This window comes from Ixodes scapularis, unplaced genomic scaffold (genome assembly GCF_016920785.2).
Source record: "Ixodes scapularis isolate PalLabHiFi unplaced genomic scaffold, ASM1692078v2 PGA_scaffold5__190_contigs__length_132052651, whole genome shotgun sequence".
Lineage (NCBI taxonomy): Eukaryota > Metazoa > Arthropoda > Arachnida > Ixodida > Ixodidae > Ixodes > Ixodes scapularis.
In genome coordinates this window covers 79,194,434-79,211,451 of record NW_024609880.1, presented here as the reverse complement: position 1 = coordinate 79,211,451, position 17,018 = coordinate 79,194,434, and positions in this window count along the sequence as shown.

Below are 17,018 nucleotides of genomic sequence, written 5' to 3'. Positions count from 1 at the left end.
TAAAACAGGTTCACTAAGCTCAACTTATGCCAGTCATGGTCTGGCGCAAAAAGGACAGCTCCTTATCACATAAAGCAACCGACGGCTCAATCACACATCTTTCTCCGAGGCACGAGGTATAAAAAGCGTCAAAAATTTCGCGAGTGACCCTCTCTCTCTGGTTCCCTTCAACTGTCACCTCGTAAAAGGCCGGCTGTCACGTGCAGTCTCTGCAATGCAAAGGGAAGAGTCCTCTAACCGTGGTCCTCAGCGAGTAAGCATGCTCCACACACTGTTATCTGTTACAGACCTATGTGTTTGCTTTTCCTTTTCAAATAAAACATTTCAGTTGCGATTTCAGCTGTTGTCCTGTCGTGTCTGTTCCTTTCTTCGTCCTCGTTTTTTGAAGCTGTTACACCCACCATGTCCAACTTTTATCAACTCGCCCAGTTCAACACCTTGTTTCCTGATTTAGGCTTCACGACTGGTAGTTTGAGTGTTTTATGGTGTTATTGGCTCAGGTTTGACACTGGCGATCATGTTGCGAGCCAGATAGAAGCCACATAAAAGCCAAAGAACTGTACACTAGCACTGACGAACGCCTCGGAGCAAAATCGCATTTGGCCAAAGTTAGGACCCTAGTAATGCCAAACTTTTGCCAAGTTAGAGACTTGTCTGGCGTGCTATTTGGGTGATGAAATAATAAAAAGGACTATTTAAATGTAACAGTCAGACGAAAAAATGGACAAGCCTTTGTTTTTGTAGGAGAATATGGAGATGCTAGACAATGTATAAAGGTTAGCATCCTATATCTCAAACAATTCAGGCATTCTTATAAAGTATCTTTACATTGCAAAACAAGCGTAATATTTTCCGCGTAAAATATGCTTGATAGTTATTTTGGCAGTCTAATGCATACTGTCTTTCACGCAGTAATGTCGTGCAGTAAGGGTAGCATCTTTACCCGAGGAATTATACTGCTCTCAGCCAATCTGAAAAACATGTGACGGACAGTCTTCAGGATCTTACTACTGTGCAGCCGTGTTACCTAGCGTCAATTGGACACTGAATATGCCTCGCATTTCGCGCATACATATAAAAATTAATTACTGCAATTTCCATAGCCCTGCGCCCATTGCTCAAGATAGTGCATAACTTTTAGCGATAACACTCCCCGAAGAAAGGAACCAACGGGGACACAGGACAAACACAAAATCTCCGAACACAGCAAAGTGAGTTGTGCGCGACTGAAAAGATCAACCTCGTCCTGATATCGAACAAGGAACCTCTGCGTTTCCAGTGGAGTGCTCTACCAACTGAGCTAAGCAGGAGTTAGAGGTCAATAGAACAAACGGGTCTTAACAGCCGCTACCAGTCTGTCACCAACAAGGGTAAACGCTTCATTGCAAATGAAGAGGTTGCTGGTTCAATACCAGGACCAGGCGGATTTCTCGAGTCGCGCACCAGTCGCCTAGCTGTGTTTGTAAATTTGTGTTTGTCTTTTGTCTCCTTTGTTTTCCTTCTCCAGATATTATTATCGTTATTCTTGCCCAGCTCGCTTGTACCGATGCAGCAATTGCATTACCATCATACGCTCAACCGACAGGCCGTTCACCTTTGTTGCTGTTAGACTGGTGGCGGCTGTTAAACCCCGTTTGTTCTACTGACATCTAATTTCAGACTAGCTCAGTTTGTAGAGCGCTCCACTGGGAACGGAGAGGTCCCCAGTTCAGTACCAGGACCAGACGAATTCTTTCAGTCGCGAGATAACCACTCAAGTAATTTTTTTGGCTGCTTTAATAGGCTTAAGTTCGTGCGATATATCATTCTTTTTTCGTGACTTGTGAACTACATTGCTGAAAATTTAAATGGACGAAACTTTATTTTTCGTCAAAGTCAGTCAATAAAGGGCCTGATATGGTCGAGACCGCCTTACTTTGTCGCTCATTTAAAAAAAAAATAAAAAAAAAACTAATTAACATGTTTTAAAATTTACCGTATGAACGGTCTCTCGTTTCACTCCAAATCTCGTTCACTATATTGGCTCCTTACTCATCATCATATATTAAATTAGGGTCAACACGCTAAGAAAGTTTGTTTCTAGAGCCAGTGGTCTTTTCAGGGAGAGTGAGAAAAAGCTTGCAAATAATACAAACGTGTATGTCATAGCCAAAGGCCAGACTGTCAAAATTAGTTAGGAGGGGGGGGGGGGGGGTAGAGGGGAGAGAAAATTGTGAAAGTGAAGAGGGGAAGTGTCTTGCCACTATACCGACATCGCGGCGACGAATGGGAGACGCTGCGAGGAGCGAATGAAGAGACGGCGGACTTGTAGCCACTTGCTGGTAGAGCCCAATGTTTTGAAGCAGACAGCACTAACGGTATCCGAGTTGTCCAAGTAGTGTCACCAGGAACAAAAGCGCCAAGCAACATATTATCCGTCCCAAGGCGCAATGGGCAGGTCAAACCCGTGGTGTAGTTGGGGAGGCAAGGGAGGAATTAATTTTCTTGCGGTAATATGATTGATTCTGTTTTCTAAATGGGGACGGTCAAGCCTACTAGATGTTTAAGGGGCATTCTGTAGAATGACTGGGAGAGGTCACTCTTTGCTTGTTCGTTTGGCTTTTCTAGCCACGCTTGGTTCGCGTGGTGTACCAATCACATATAGACATTAGTACTAAAGGCGTTGCTAATCGCCGATGCCCTTCAACACTCCTTGGGTCTACGTGTTTCAGAGACTATCATTCGTAAACGTAGGTCTAGGCAGCGTTTTGCCCCGCCCTCTAGAACGCAACAAACACTCGATATTTATGCGCTTACCTATCATGAGCGCCCGGGAGAAATTTATCTATATGCTAAATAAAAACTGCTCCCCGAAAATCCAACGCCCAATGATTTTTCAAAAAAAAAAGAACACGGCAAAAAGTAAATACATATATATTTAAAAAAAAAATTGTAATAATTGTTTTATTGGAACATATAGGCAAAGATATAGATGAAACAAGCGTAGACAGCTACACGTTAAGATGAGAATGATGTCTTTTCTGACATTCGAAGGTAGGACACACATTTGTACTTTATTGTCTCCAATGATATTATACGCTCAGTTGGAACGTGCACCAGTTTTTGCGAGTGGGCGTAGTTGATCGCAGACGAGATTCGTCTTGAAACAAACAAAGCAGCGAGGCTTTCGAATACATTGTGACTCTGTGTACTACAGTCATGTCTCGCTAATTTCGGCCCCATTATTATAGATGCCCCGCTTTAATTAAACCACATTCGGGGACAGGCTGGGAAAATACATCAATTTTGTCTCATTATTATGGACAACTCGTATTACGAACGATTTTTTACGGCACCGGAGGTGTCCATATTAACGAGACATGACTGTTTTGCTATATTGAAGAGATATTGTCAAGCTGTAGCGCCTAAATGGCTCAGTAAAAACGTTCCAATTCAGTGCTTAAATTGCTTTAATGAGTCAGCAAAAGCAGTTCCGCCTGCAGTTCTACATTCAAGAGAGCGAAAATAAAAATGCCTCCGCTAAAGTCCAAACACGTTTTTTTTTTTAAATCATTGCTTTGTTTTTTAAGGCTTCGAACTCTATTTCTTGTTTTACATGACTTGGATGGTATTTTATAGGTATTCATATCTCGGCGTAGCATTTACTTTTGTTTTTTCACGTCGAGAGTCAGAGCTAGATATAGCGTTTATCAGGGAAACCCTAGGGCGCAAGGAAATCGCATACATACTTGATAAAATTGTATACCACAACACTATATTCTTGTGGGACTACACATTCTCCCCGTTTTTTTTATGCTGTGAGGTAGAGCAAAATAGCTATAGTTTTGCACCTTGTTTAAAGTTATAATCAGCACGGAAAAAAAGAAAATCAAATTACAAAATCCTAACATTTACTCACTCTAGGTCAACTTGGCTGGGGTTTATGTAACTTCATTAAGACACAAGAGGAGCTTGCAACTTTTCTTTGCCGATCTCGAAATATTTTGATACATTAAAGATAAATATATTTTGGTTATTTCCGTTGTTTCAACCACTAATGTGATCCGATACCCTACGATCGTGTTCTCCACGGTTGGTTGACTTTACCACACTGGGTTTCACTTACGAGGGTTGTAGCAGATTTGGTGACCACTCAGTCCCTGAAAGCTCAGCCTAAGAAATTGAAGGGAACACAATTTATTTCCCATGCGCGTCGCCTGCGGATATATAAAGCATTCAATTTTTTAACTTTTTTTTTTAAAGTTGCGTTGCTGGTAATAAGAAAATTAAAACAAAACTGCAAGAACCATCAGTAAAAATTTGAGGACCAGTGACTTCCCAGTATTTCATTGACATACTACTAAAATAAGGGGTAAAATTATTTGTAAATAATTAATTTTGCAGCCCTTTAGCCACGAGAGTAAAATGATATACCAGTCTGCCTAATGAAGTCTACGTATCTAATGCTCCGCCTACAAAAGAGCTAGCGATTGTATCGAGCACGCCAAAGAGTAATGCACATGATTTGTTTTTCTCGGCCTACTTTATTAAAATTATTGTTCAACATGTGTACAGGCACGATTGTAACACACGTTGTCAACAATCGTGTCACTGTTTTGTGAATGATGTGTGTTTAGGTAAACTAAAATATTTATGTATACATTATGGTCTTGGTTAGTTCAGCCTGTCAAAAGCAGCAAATACCTTTTATAAAACTTTTTTTGAGTGAAATAAGCAGGCAAGCATTGGAAGGCAGTCTGTCTTGTCCCGCGTTTAGGTATACTCGCCGTGTCTGTTAGCTAATACTTATTATAAAAGGAAAGAAGAAATAAAAAAGGTACACGAAGCCCCGTTGAAAATCCAGGTCATTAAGAATGCACACGTGGCTAATTTATTTCCCAGGTACCCTTCTCTACATCGCGCTTTTCCGTTTCCTGCTATACATTCGACTTAATTCAGTGCTTCCTCTTCTTTTAGAGTGCAGCTCTTAGGCGCCCGTTTCCGCGTTTCACGGCATCGTCGTCGCCGTCGGCGTAACCGCCCTCTTAAAATTAGTGAGAAATTTAGTTGTTGTTCAGGTCAATTGGCGTCAATTTGCCCGCTAAATTTAGAGTAGAAACTGAATTTGTTCGTGGGTGGCGTGAGACGAAGACATGTTACGTCATTTTCCCCGCTAAATTTAGCGGTGAAACTCAATTGGTGTTGAGGTCACGTGACATCCATTTCCCTGGTAGATTTAATGGGAAGACTTAGCCCGCTAAATTTAGTGGGAAATTTACGGTAAAGTTAAAGAAAGTTTAGCGGGGAAATTTAACGGGAGGAGGAGAGGAGGAGGAAAGGAGGAGGCGGAGGGAAGGAGGAGGAGGAAGAGGCGGGGAGGAGGAGAAGAGGGACGGTACGAAGGAGGAGGAGGAGCCTATTCTCAAGCTTGGTCTACTGGGCAAGTCGGTAATGGACATTCATATTAAAAATAGCGCAAAAGTAATTTTGTCCCGTCTCTTTTGCACTATTTTCAATATGAAAGCATATTCTCCTCTCTGTACCCCCTTCCTCCTCATCAAGAGTTGCGATCTAATTTCGCATTACAAAAAATTGCAAACGTCGGCCTTTTTTATGTCACTTTAGCCCTTTTTATGTGCATAAATACATCTGCGACGAAAATGTCACATTTTTTTGTGATTTGTCAGTTGGAGTTCTGGTTTAAAACGGGTCCCTCGGCAAAAAAAAAAAAAAAAATCAAGCCGATGCAAAACCAACTATAAAACTCAAGCAATATTATACCTGGGTGATCGTACTTCGATATTATGCCAATTTCGTGCGGCCGACATCCATATATATTTTTTTCGTCGTTGTTATTTAATTATAATTAGAAGTATCGTTTTAATGGTGGGGATTCCAGACGGCCTATTTGAGTTTTCTGATTGAGGTTAAAAACGTTCGTCATTTTTGTACCCCAGATTAAATGCACTTCCACGGCGATTGCATAGACCCGTCGTCTAATGCCTGTCTGTGAAATTCTATGACTCAGCAAAAAAAATGATCTGGGGCTATGAATCATTATCGATGAAAAGAGGCTTGGACCACTGTGAAATATGAAACTTGTTATAGCTCTTTACGGGGTTAAGATAGTCAGTCGAAGCGAGGTGCAGATTAAAACGACCACTGCACTTAGCCCAGGATATGGAATGGTCTTGGTCGAAACACGAACGGGAATTGTGGTCGCAGTATATTGACTACCAGTTTCTTATTTTTACAGCAAGCAGTTGCAGACAAGATCGTTTAAAAAAAAACACAAAAGAACATCAACAGTATGTTACACGTGTTAAAGAGAGTAATAGACACAAACGTATTGTGTTCCACACATAAAGTAACAAACTAACTTTAATTAGACACAACACCGTTTAATAATAGCTTGCGAGGTGTGTTTGATCATTGTGACAATTTATCTAAGTGCCGTCAAGGGCCGAGTTAAAATAGATTTAGCTTTAGCTTACTTCAGCGAAGAATTATTAATTTCTTGTTTAGAACGAACACTTTCCTTAACTAGCATTTACATTTTGCTATTTTGTTAATAAAGAGCGTATCCTGAAGTGATGACAAGCATCCTACGATTTTCTAATAAAAGGAAACTGCTGAGTGACTGACTGAATAATCTGAGAAAAAAGGTGTGAATTTTTTTACACAATAACAAGTTCGGTAAAAGTTCATTTTCGGCTTTTCCTAAAGAGCACCCAGACAAACATGCCTTGATAAAGACCTCAACGAACTGGGGCCATTTACAAAGATTGGGTACTTTATTTCTTATTACGAATCTATCGCTCACCAAAATTGAAACTTCAATATTTCGTTAATCTCACCAACAGATATGATTGTTTTAGCGAAATTACTTTGAAAATTCATTACCATGTCGTTTATATTAACAGTTAGTATGCAGTCGTTGTCAATATATCCGTCATTATCTTTCCATAAATGGTCTCTCGGGTATTTTGTAACAAAACGCATCGCAGTTAAAAGAGCATATTTGTAATCACCACGGCAATCATTTTTAAATAATTTAGAATAGGAACCGAGTCCCTTCGTACACCACTTATATATTTTGAACCTGTGGGATACTCCTTAGTACGGCATGGACCATTGGAGCCAACGGGAATCGGATGCGCTGCTGCGTGAGGCCATAAAGAAGTAAACATTTATGCAACACCAGTTTATATTACAAAGCAAAGAAACACAATTCCTCGCTTAGGAAATGAGGCTATGCTACATTCATTGTAAATTCGAACTCCGTGTCCAATTTCACTTAAACAAAAAAGTGGCAAAGTAAAACTATCAAATTCTAAATGTTCCCCACGATCGAGTTATCTGGAGTTATTTGCCTTTGAAAAATTAATATCGTTACAGTGCATGTTTAGTAAACCTATTAACAAATTATCGGATTTCGAAGAGCTTATTCGATTTATAATCTCCTTGTGACCGCGGCGCGCAACTTCAAAAATCAGAAAGCAGCATTTTCGATGTATGATAACAAAAACAAATAAATAGAACTGGCTTCTATAGAGAGATTGCTTCCGTATGACTGTAGCCTCCGAGGAGGTCACGCATTTATAACCCCCATAAAAATTTTCGAAATAACTACTAAGACATTTTGTGCTATAAAACGTACGTCGACAAATGAACATACCTGTGCGATAATAATCTTTACAGCAAACTTGAGTTTTTTTTTCTGTTATTGTTTTGTTTATGTAGTATAGCTGCTGAAACAAACTTCGAATAAACTGTTCCGTTTCTTATGCATATTCATTTTATGCAAATATATAAACTAAGCTTACTTTATAGTCGGTGACAGGTAAACAACGAAGTGCAAGCTCATCCCCACCCCTTTCCACTTCAGCGGAGCGAACGGTGGAGAAGAGGTCGCCACCTCTCCACCGTTTGCTCTACTAATGTGGAAATAAAAGGGAGGAGCTTCCTCTTCGTTCCTGATCTGTCACCGACTGTTGTGGTATATCATTCTAGACTGATTGCGTGAATATTGCCCCCCTCCCCCCAACTAATTTTAGACAAAGAGTTTCTAGTGTTCGCTATAATTAAACTCCGGCGCCTGGAACACTTTTTTGACTGTCATGTTTATAGTCCTGTAACGCTTATCCATAAAGAAGTGGTCTCGGTGTGGCAACAAATGACGTAACAAAAGCCAGAGTATAACATTGTCGAATGTCGCAATTCTGGAGGGGGGCTGGTATAAGTCCCGACAAAAAGCACGTGGAAACGAGAGTGCCGCTGTCGTTACCGAGTCCAAACGGGATCCGGTCAAAATGGTCCCGGACAAAATGGTCCCGGACAAAATGGTCCCGGACAAAATGGTCCCGGACAAAATGGTCCCGGACAAAATGGTCCCGGACAGAATGGTCCCAACTGCCAACCTGAACGAAATGGTCCCAGCGTGGCATTATTTATTTGCTATTTGCAGGTTTTTATATTTTCTACTCTTGATGGATATTAAAGACTTAGAAAATATTTTGGGAAATACTCGTGAAGCACAACGCTAACCCTTTTTTATTCTAACTAAATTGCAGTTCAATGGTTGGGCCAATGTGCAATAAATTAATGCTTATATTTAATGAAAAACGGCTAAAAAAACGTGGAACAAGCACGGGGGACACAAAGACCCATCGTTGGCATAGTCGAATAATAAACAAGGCTCTGTATCCTCCCTTGTAAGCCCTCATTTTTCGCGCTTCTCCTTTTTCCCATACGAGGAACTACTGAACGCCGTGGTTGTAGCTGCGGAAGCCACCACCGGAACATCATCAAATCCAGGTCTTGTCATCACCGATTTCGAGACTCCTGCTATGAACTCTGCACGTGCTGTGTTCGGAGAAGGCGTCACCACAAGAGGATGCTATTTTCATTTTCGCCAAAGCACATGGCGAAAAATTGAAGAGCTGTCTGTAGTGTCTCTTTATAAGGAGAGCGACGTCTTTCGCCTGTTTGTTGGCATGATAAATGGGCTGGCATTCCTCCCTTTGGACAACATCGCACGTGGCATTGAGTTTTTGCGGAATACAGCTCCTCCAGAAGTGGGAGATTTGCTTGATATGAACTACGACAGTACCAATGTCACCGGTACGTCTCGCAGAGTTCTCACAAGGAATAGAACGGTGAGACTCCGAAGATGTGCACCAAAATTTCCTCCAAGGATTTGGAACATGCACGTTGCAACGATGACCGGCGACCACTGGACTAACAAACTCGCGGAAACCTGGAACACAAACTTTTCAAGCATGGTTGGGCACTGCCATCCCACCATTTGGAGGTCGTTCGACGCTCTGCAGTTTCAACAATCCTCTGTCACTACGGTTATGACACAGGAAATGGTCAGACATCCACCAAAGAAGAGGACGAAAAGAATCTACAAAGAGACGCAGCAGCGGCTTCTGACTCTGTGCAAGGGCTCCGTCTCTTGAACGACTTTTTGAGGGGTGTGGGTCATATAAATACGTTCTTGTATTAGGCCTCCGCTTCAGCAGCGTCGACGTCTTGGCTCTAAAGCGGTCCATGTAATAAATGCGCTCATACTTGCGAAATCATTTTTTGATTTCTTTAATATACATTGTTCAGACAGAGCGATGTTGTTTTTTCTTAATAAAAAAAGGGAACACGATTTACGAGGGGTTCATTTCAGAAAATCAAATCAAGAACCTGTAGTACGTGTATGATAATAATTTTCATTCCGAGTATCGCTTCGAAGCTCGATAGCGCTAGTTTGAAAACAGGTTCTGGCGGTAGAAAGATATTTATTACACCCATGGAATCTATCGGTAGAAATCGAGAACCTTTGAGAAATGGAGCTACATGGTATAGATAGAAGGGATTAAAAATTTGTTTCAAATGATTATAATGAAAACGTTAATATTATCCTTGAACATGTGTCGAAATAAATTTCAAAGTACCAAACCATTTTTTTCCTATTAAGAGCTTTCAAAGTATTGACAAATTCACCTGGGACCATTTTGTCCGGCACCATTTTGTCCGGGACCATTTTTACCGGGACCATTCTGACCGGGACCATTTTGTCCTACGCCCGTCCAAACTCCTTGTTGCCGTAGCATCCGTGGAGTGTTTTTGGCTGGAGAGCTATCCTGCAGCAGAAGAGACGCCGGCCACATCCACCACCGCTGCTGGACACCGCCAGGATCGCGGCCGGCGACAGCGTAGCACTTCTGTGCCGTCATTAGGCATAAATCGAGGCTCACGTTTTGTGACGCTGTAAACCCAACAGTCAGAGACGCGTTCCGGGCACCAGAATTAAACGGCATTCCAAATAAACGGACCTTCTGAATGAAACGTTCAGAAGAAAATACATCACCCGGTGCGCAATATGTGTCCACTGTCCATTCCTTATATCCCGACAGTCACCCACCTCCAAAAAAAGTGCCTCTCAAACTCATAAAAAAAATCATAATAAAAACAAAATTCCCTCGTCCTTTTTTTTTTTTTACAGACATAGTTTTTTTTTTTTTATCTTTCCGTGTTTCCTTTTTCCTAAAGGCGTGAAACCTCACAAGCACGCGGGAGATGAGCACTGTGGAAACGAAAAAAAAAAAAAGATAACAACATAAAAACAAAAGCGCTGCCTCATTCAGAGATAACTACCGAAGAGGACTGAGAAAAAGGCTAACGAAAGCACCGCGAAGCAAGCTGGAGGGAGACAGAGCGAGATATTATATATAGAAGGAAAGCAACAGAGAAAGACAGTCCTAGGAAGCCGGCGCCTGCGAAATGGCCCGAAAGTGGGAAGAATATCGAAATTAGAAACGCGGGAGCGCGAGACGCATCAAAGTTTCCGGGGGAATGGCTTACTTTTGGAGCGTGCTTTTGGGAAAAAGGCAGCCAACTTGGGAGTGCGACAGGGGATTGCGACAGGGGATTGCGACGGCGACAAATATTGCTATAGTGAATTAAGCGGGGAAAGAAACTAAAACGTTGTCTTTCAGAGGACGCCAAGGCGTCCGATCACTTGATCGATGTTAATCGGCGCCAATGGGAGACTGGAAAACTTGTGAACGAAGATCAGTTATGCGGAGCGCAAGTTTGTCAGCCTCTTTTGTATGGGTTGTTCTTGCGTTAGAAAGTCGAGCTCTGATTGAAAGATAGTGGGTAGACCTAAAGGTAAACGGCATTGACTTTTACCCACCATCCTTCTATAAGAGCCAATCAGGGCTTGGAGTTCTCATAACACAAGAACCCCTGCAAAGTAAGCAGACGAACATGCCTTCCGTATAGCTCCTTGAAAGCCGTAAATTTTCCCATATCAAGTAACGACATGAAAACGTCCACCATTCCTCCGAAAAACAAATGTTACCAATTCAGATTAGGCTTTTTGAACCATCACCTAGCCTTCTTTTGTGATAATGGTTGAATGACAGACTGGAAGTGTACCTTGCAGGTGACGTTTATATTTTGTTACAATGTCAAACTTACGAGAACTTAAAACTACCATTCCAATTACAAATCTGACACAAAATGCAAAAAATTGCCATAGACTACATTAACAAACTATATTACAAAATGTCTAAACAGATCCGAAGAGGTCTATAGAGTAGCACATTTTATAAGGGATGCGTGGTTTAAAAGGAGGAGAGCCAAAGTCCATGCGCAGGAATTTAAAAAAAGTAACTTGTTCATGTTGTGACCGATTACACACGCGTAGGCTTCGATGCAATTTGCCAAGTTAAGTATTCCAAAACAGACAACAAACAACGATTTTCATCCAGAATTTAACGGCGGATTCGAAATAACTCTATGTCGTACGACTAAACGTTTATAAGAAGAGAGATAATTTTATAATAAAACATCGCCTTGAAATGTGACATGATTTTTTTGTGTTTGCTACTTCACAATTTAGGCGTCACCTGACTCATTATCTCTAGGGGATATATGTATGAGTAGTTCGGTCAATATCCTCAATATGTTGTGAATTAAACGCGCACGCCGCACGACAAATCTTTTTTTCATGTGGGTAATCGTGTACGCAGAACTTACAGACCAATTTCTTTACGAAATTCATTTTAATGGATAAAATCTGCAAAAAAAAGAAAAATAATTTATTATATTACTTTATTACACTTGTATTCACTAAGAGTTCAATCGGCGGCAGAGCATGGCAAATCCCGAGTACCTTATAGGAAATTAGTTTATTCGCCGAAGAAGGAATAAAGAAGCAAGGAGTGTGAACACTATATATAAGGTCCGCTCGGAATTATTTCTGTCAATGACTATAGGAAAACATAATGATGTCGTTGTCTTGTTCGTCATCAATTTAGTCGTCCTCTGTTTCGCATTTCGACCGACAGGCGACGCCAATTCGCGCTTCAGACCATAGCTGGTAAAATTTCTTTTATTTTGCAATTAAATTACATTAATAATTACTTTCCTTTAAACGACGAAAATATAAATAAATTAAATTACAAATTACCAATGCGCAGAAGTAAACATTTGAAATTAAACTTACCTAAAGACTGACGAAATTTTTTTCAAAATACTTTTTATTTCCCTATACAAAAGAAGTGACAGTTCGTCTCTACCAAGAATTCTATTTACAGCATTTACAGAGAACTATAGGGAACCGTTATACAAAAAGTTTGCCTACTTTTTCCCCTCTCTGATATAGCTTTATAAAGATAACCACAAAACAGTGAAATGACTACCATCTCCCTCATCCTTCCCTTGCGACTGAAATATATAAAGATCGTTCTAGCAAACACCTGGCAGTGTTTCCACACTTATGGATCTTTCTTTCCTTCTTCTTTGAACTTATCCTCCACTAAGTTAATCCACCCTTGAACGATAGACCCTGATTTCAGTGAATGCGGAGTTTATTCGTTGTATCCGGTAGTACAACCCACTCCAGGTATAGTGCCCGTCCCTGCTAAGGCCTCAATTATTTTATGACAGCCATCCATAATCAGAGATAACTTGTAGCTTCATTGTGTCAATTTTTGCATCCGAAATTCCTCTCTAGTTTGAACTGTTGCTCGCAAATTGGCAGTAAACCTGTTCATTTCACGTGAGGGCTTTCCGAGAAGCCCTATTACCGTCAACATGTGTCGGCTAAGGATAAGTAGCACATGCAGAAGTGTGCTTCGCGCAGTCTGGTGCAAGACACAAGACCAAGCGAAGCGTTGCAGAGGGCCCCTTAATATAATGGTCTCCGGAGCAAAACGAGATTTAGTCCCTTTCCTTTTTTATCAATTCCCTGTTCAGTTTTATTTTTATTTTTATTTTAAAAGAACAGTGTTATTGTGTTTACGAGTTCTCTCTTTGATTTCGTAGGTGTACGAAATGTGGTTGAAGCTAGAAAAAGAAATTTGGAACTTTTTTCAGAATTACCACTCTAAAGGACTTTTTTACGTTACAAAATTACCTGACTGAAAAAGTATTGAATTGCATTACTAATTAATGTCCAGATTAATTAAATTACTTTAATTGCACTATAGTAATTTTATTACGCCACTGCCACCTCTGCTTCACATTTTACAGGCTGTTGGCCTCCGATTTTCTCCTTCATGCCTCCTCCGCTGGTTAGCGTTGACACCCTTAAAACTGTGAATAGAAAGACGGAAACACGGGATCTCTCATAAAACGATTAGCACATTAAGTCATCACCTTGCATGGCGAGGAAAATCGACTCTTGGCTTCAAACACAAAAGACCATTTTATTATGGTTCTATTCTTTCCGCCGGCTCCGAGAAGAATATAAAATGTGTGCTAATTTGTAGACCAAATAATATGCATCTCTATTCGAATAAAAGCCTTGAATACTGTCACGAATGGGTGTGGGCAAAATGGAACCATCGGAAATGGTGAAATGTAGAGTTGTTTTTGTTATCAGAACACCAGCCCGGCTTACTGATTCCGTCATAGGATGTACAATATCTGGCATTTTTTATCAAATGAACAACTATACCGAAAGTAGACAAGCACAACCAACGGTACAGACGCTATCAAGCACTATATAGCTGCGACTGCCTTTCAGGACGGCGCGAAGAAATAAAATGTGAACGTCTCGTTAACGTAACAGTAAAGCATTTCGAGCGCAAACATCCGGGTCGTTTAACTTTATGGCCAATTCACCTTAATAGTGCGGTAACTTCGTTGCACGAAAGTTTACAGTCTCACAATCAAAGGTCACTGCAATCCACAAGATGGCCTGCCTTATCTCGGGCAATTTTCCCCGAGTTTTCTAACGTGATCTGCACTTACCGTTACTTTTATTGTTACGCTTCAGATAAAATAAAGAAGCCAATCCAACAAAACATTCTCTAGAAAACACAAAATAATAAGGAGAAGACAGATCGTGCACAATAGCTTGGAGAGTCACCCCAAAAGATATCGTAAAACTAGGGTCACAAAACAGAAGTCAAGACATAAACTATGATAATAAATGTTTTGAAGTGCCCTGAGTTTGCGCGGCAATAAAATTCATCCAATTTATTGGATGCACTCAAGGACAAAACACATCAGCCGTTGTGAATTGCTTTATTGAAGACTGGATCTTGATTACTATCACTCTAAGTTCTCATTTAGAACGCAAGGTCCATCGTCCTTACTTGAGACTTCTGTCGAGAAAGATAATAATCCGGATAACAATTAAGCCTCATTTAAGCCTACCATTCTCCTCGGCTTTTTTTACACAATGAAGTGATAGTTTGTTTTGAATGCTGCCATGCAAGTAGCACTACCAATATCAACGGATGTTTGCTATATTTTTTTAAGTACTTGCTTTTTGAGATTTCAAGATGCCAGCCTCCTGAATATACACATGGGTAACTTGCTAGCCGTGCCTAACCCTGGGGGTTCTCACTACGGAATTCAATCTCCTGTCTTTTTTATTACGACTACAGACGTAACAATCACTTTGATTGTGATGAAAAGGTTAAACCCGCTGTAGACAAAAAGAAACAATAAAATATTAAATTTATAAAAACAGGAACCGGATGGCGTTAGTCTAACCGGTTGGCCGACAATATCCTTCCCCAACGAAGCCGTTCCTTCAAGAGAATAAAACGGAACAGATAAAATGTTTCAAGAAAACCAAAACACGATGAGGAAGGAGAAAATCCGGAGGGCCAATTTCTATTACTTTGTTTGATTTCTGAAATCTCGATATGTATTGACGCTTGCGGTTTTACTGACTTTAACAATGAAGAAAAAAAAATCTTTAGAGCTTTTTTTTAAGAGTTGCACGACCTTTATTTGGGTTTTCATTAATATGCCGATACCTCTTTTCTAATGAACATAGTGACAGTTGCGCACACAGGGACAAGGACAGAGAAGAGGAACACGTGTTCCTCTTCTCTCTCCTTGTCCCTGTGTGCGCAACTGTCACTATGTTCAATAACTAACAACTCGCCCAACTGTCTACTCTACTCTTTTCTAATGCTTTTTGAGCGAGGATTTTATTTAAAATTTCCTTGTATAGACTAATAGATTAAATTCTTAATAATTTGCCAGGAGTATGCACACTTACCGCTGAACAAAAACATCCGTTACCTTATAAGAACGTGCAATGTACTGAGCCCGCTGACTGTTACAGGTTCAAACCAAAAAGACAGATTATCATGCGTCGAAGTTTACGAGGAACACCTGTGGCCACGTATACACCTATTGTTTCTGTGTCATACCTCATCATTTCAAGCTGAGAATCTCTTAACTGTGTGCAATTGAAAACCTCCCCAAAACACAAGGCAGGTGAAGCTCAAAAGCCTGGTTGAGGCTAATCGAACATTTTTTTTTGTTGACAAGCTAGACCTTTTCCGGAGACACGGACACACGATGGACAAACAAAACACCGCCTCAGACATAGCTAAAAAGTTCCGTGTCGGCTGTGGTTTGTTTGCTATAGAGGGAAAGAATTGTGAAGAAAACGTTTTCGCTGTGTCTGAGACGGTGTTGTGCATGTCGTTTTTGTTTCCATGTCTGCGGTTTTATTATATTTTGCTTAGTATTCACCAGCTCGCATGTGCCCTAACTCTTCTTTTAGATCTTTTCATTCGCCGAGGGCTGTGGGGCGTAATATTTATGTTGGCAAAAAACGAAAATGAAAACTTAAATGAAATATTAAATGGACGCTGTGTGAGCTTGCCGCTAGCCGGAGGGTGAAGAGTTTCGAACTGCGCAGACTGAAGATCTCATAGAATTCCCAACCTTACCACATTAGTTCAAATGTTTTTGCTTTGTATTTATGACTAAATAAACTATCGCTGTGCGGAAACTCCGCGTCCTGGTACGCGACTGGTTTATTTTGTTTTACATAGAAAAAGCAGCATGAGCGAGTGTCGCATGCTTCCTTACCATCTGTTTAGAGCAACGTCTTTGTATAACTCATTTTGATTGAAGCTTTTGGTTTATCTGCGTTTTCAGAAATTGATAAATTTACTTTTCAACGCCTCCCTGTTTTTCATCCCCGCCTCTCCCTAACTTAGTTTCATTTTCTGCTTTAGTGTTGCGGAGTTGCCACTCTAGAGTTGGAATGATTCCGGAATCACTCCGTCCTTCCGCCACCCCGGAATGAGACGGGAATGAAATAGCGGCAGCACCGGGAGGAATGGAATGGGAATTGAATTAGGTGCATTTTGCCAGGAATAGAAAGAGAATCAAATGGGCTCTTTTCTTATGCGAGCTGTGTCTACGTGAAAAAAGTGTTTTTTAAACACCATCATTCCAATTTAGGTAACCAGCGGCTTAGCTACCTGACCGGCCGACATTCTCATGAGGATGAAAATGTCACCCCCAGTGAAGCAATCAAAACTGTAGAGTTGTACACGGACTAGGTCTTGTTCCTGGTGCCACGAGACGCGACAATGTGGCTGTTGTGACCTTGTGCGATTACATCACCAGTCGTAAGACACCAGGCAGGGACGTTGTTACGCCGCTCGCGTATCTTTCATGCGTAACTCATCACTAGCTATGTCTTTCCTGGAAGTGGCGAAATTATACTTTCGTCCATTACAAGGAAATCGATTTTTCTTATAATTCTA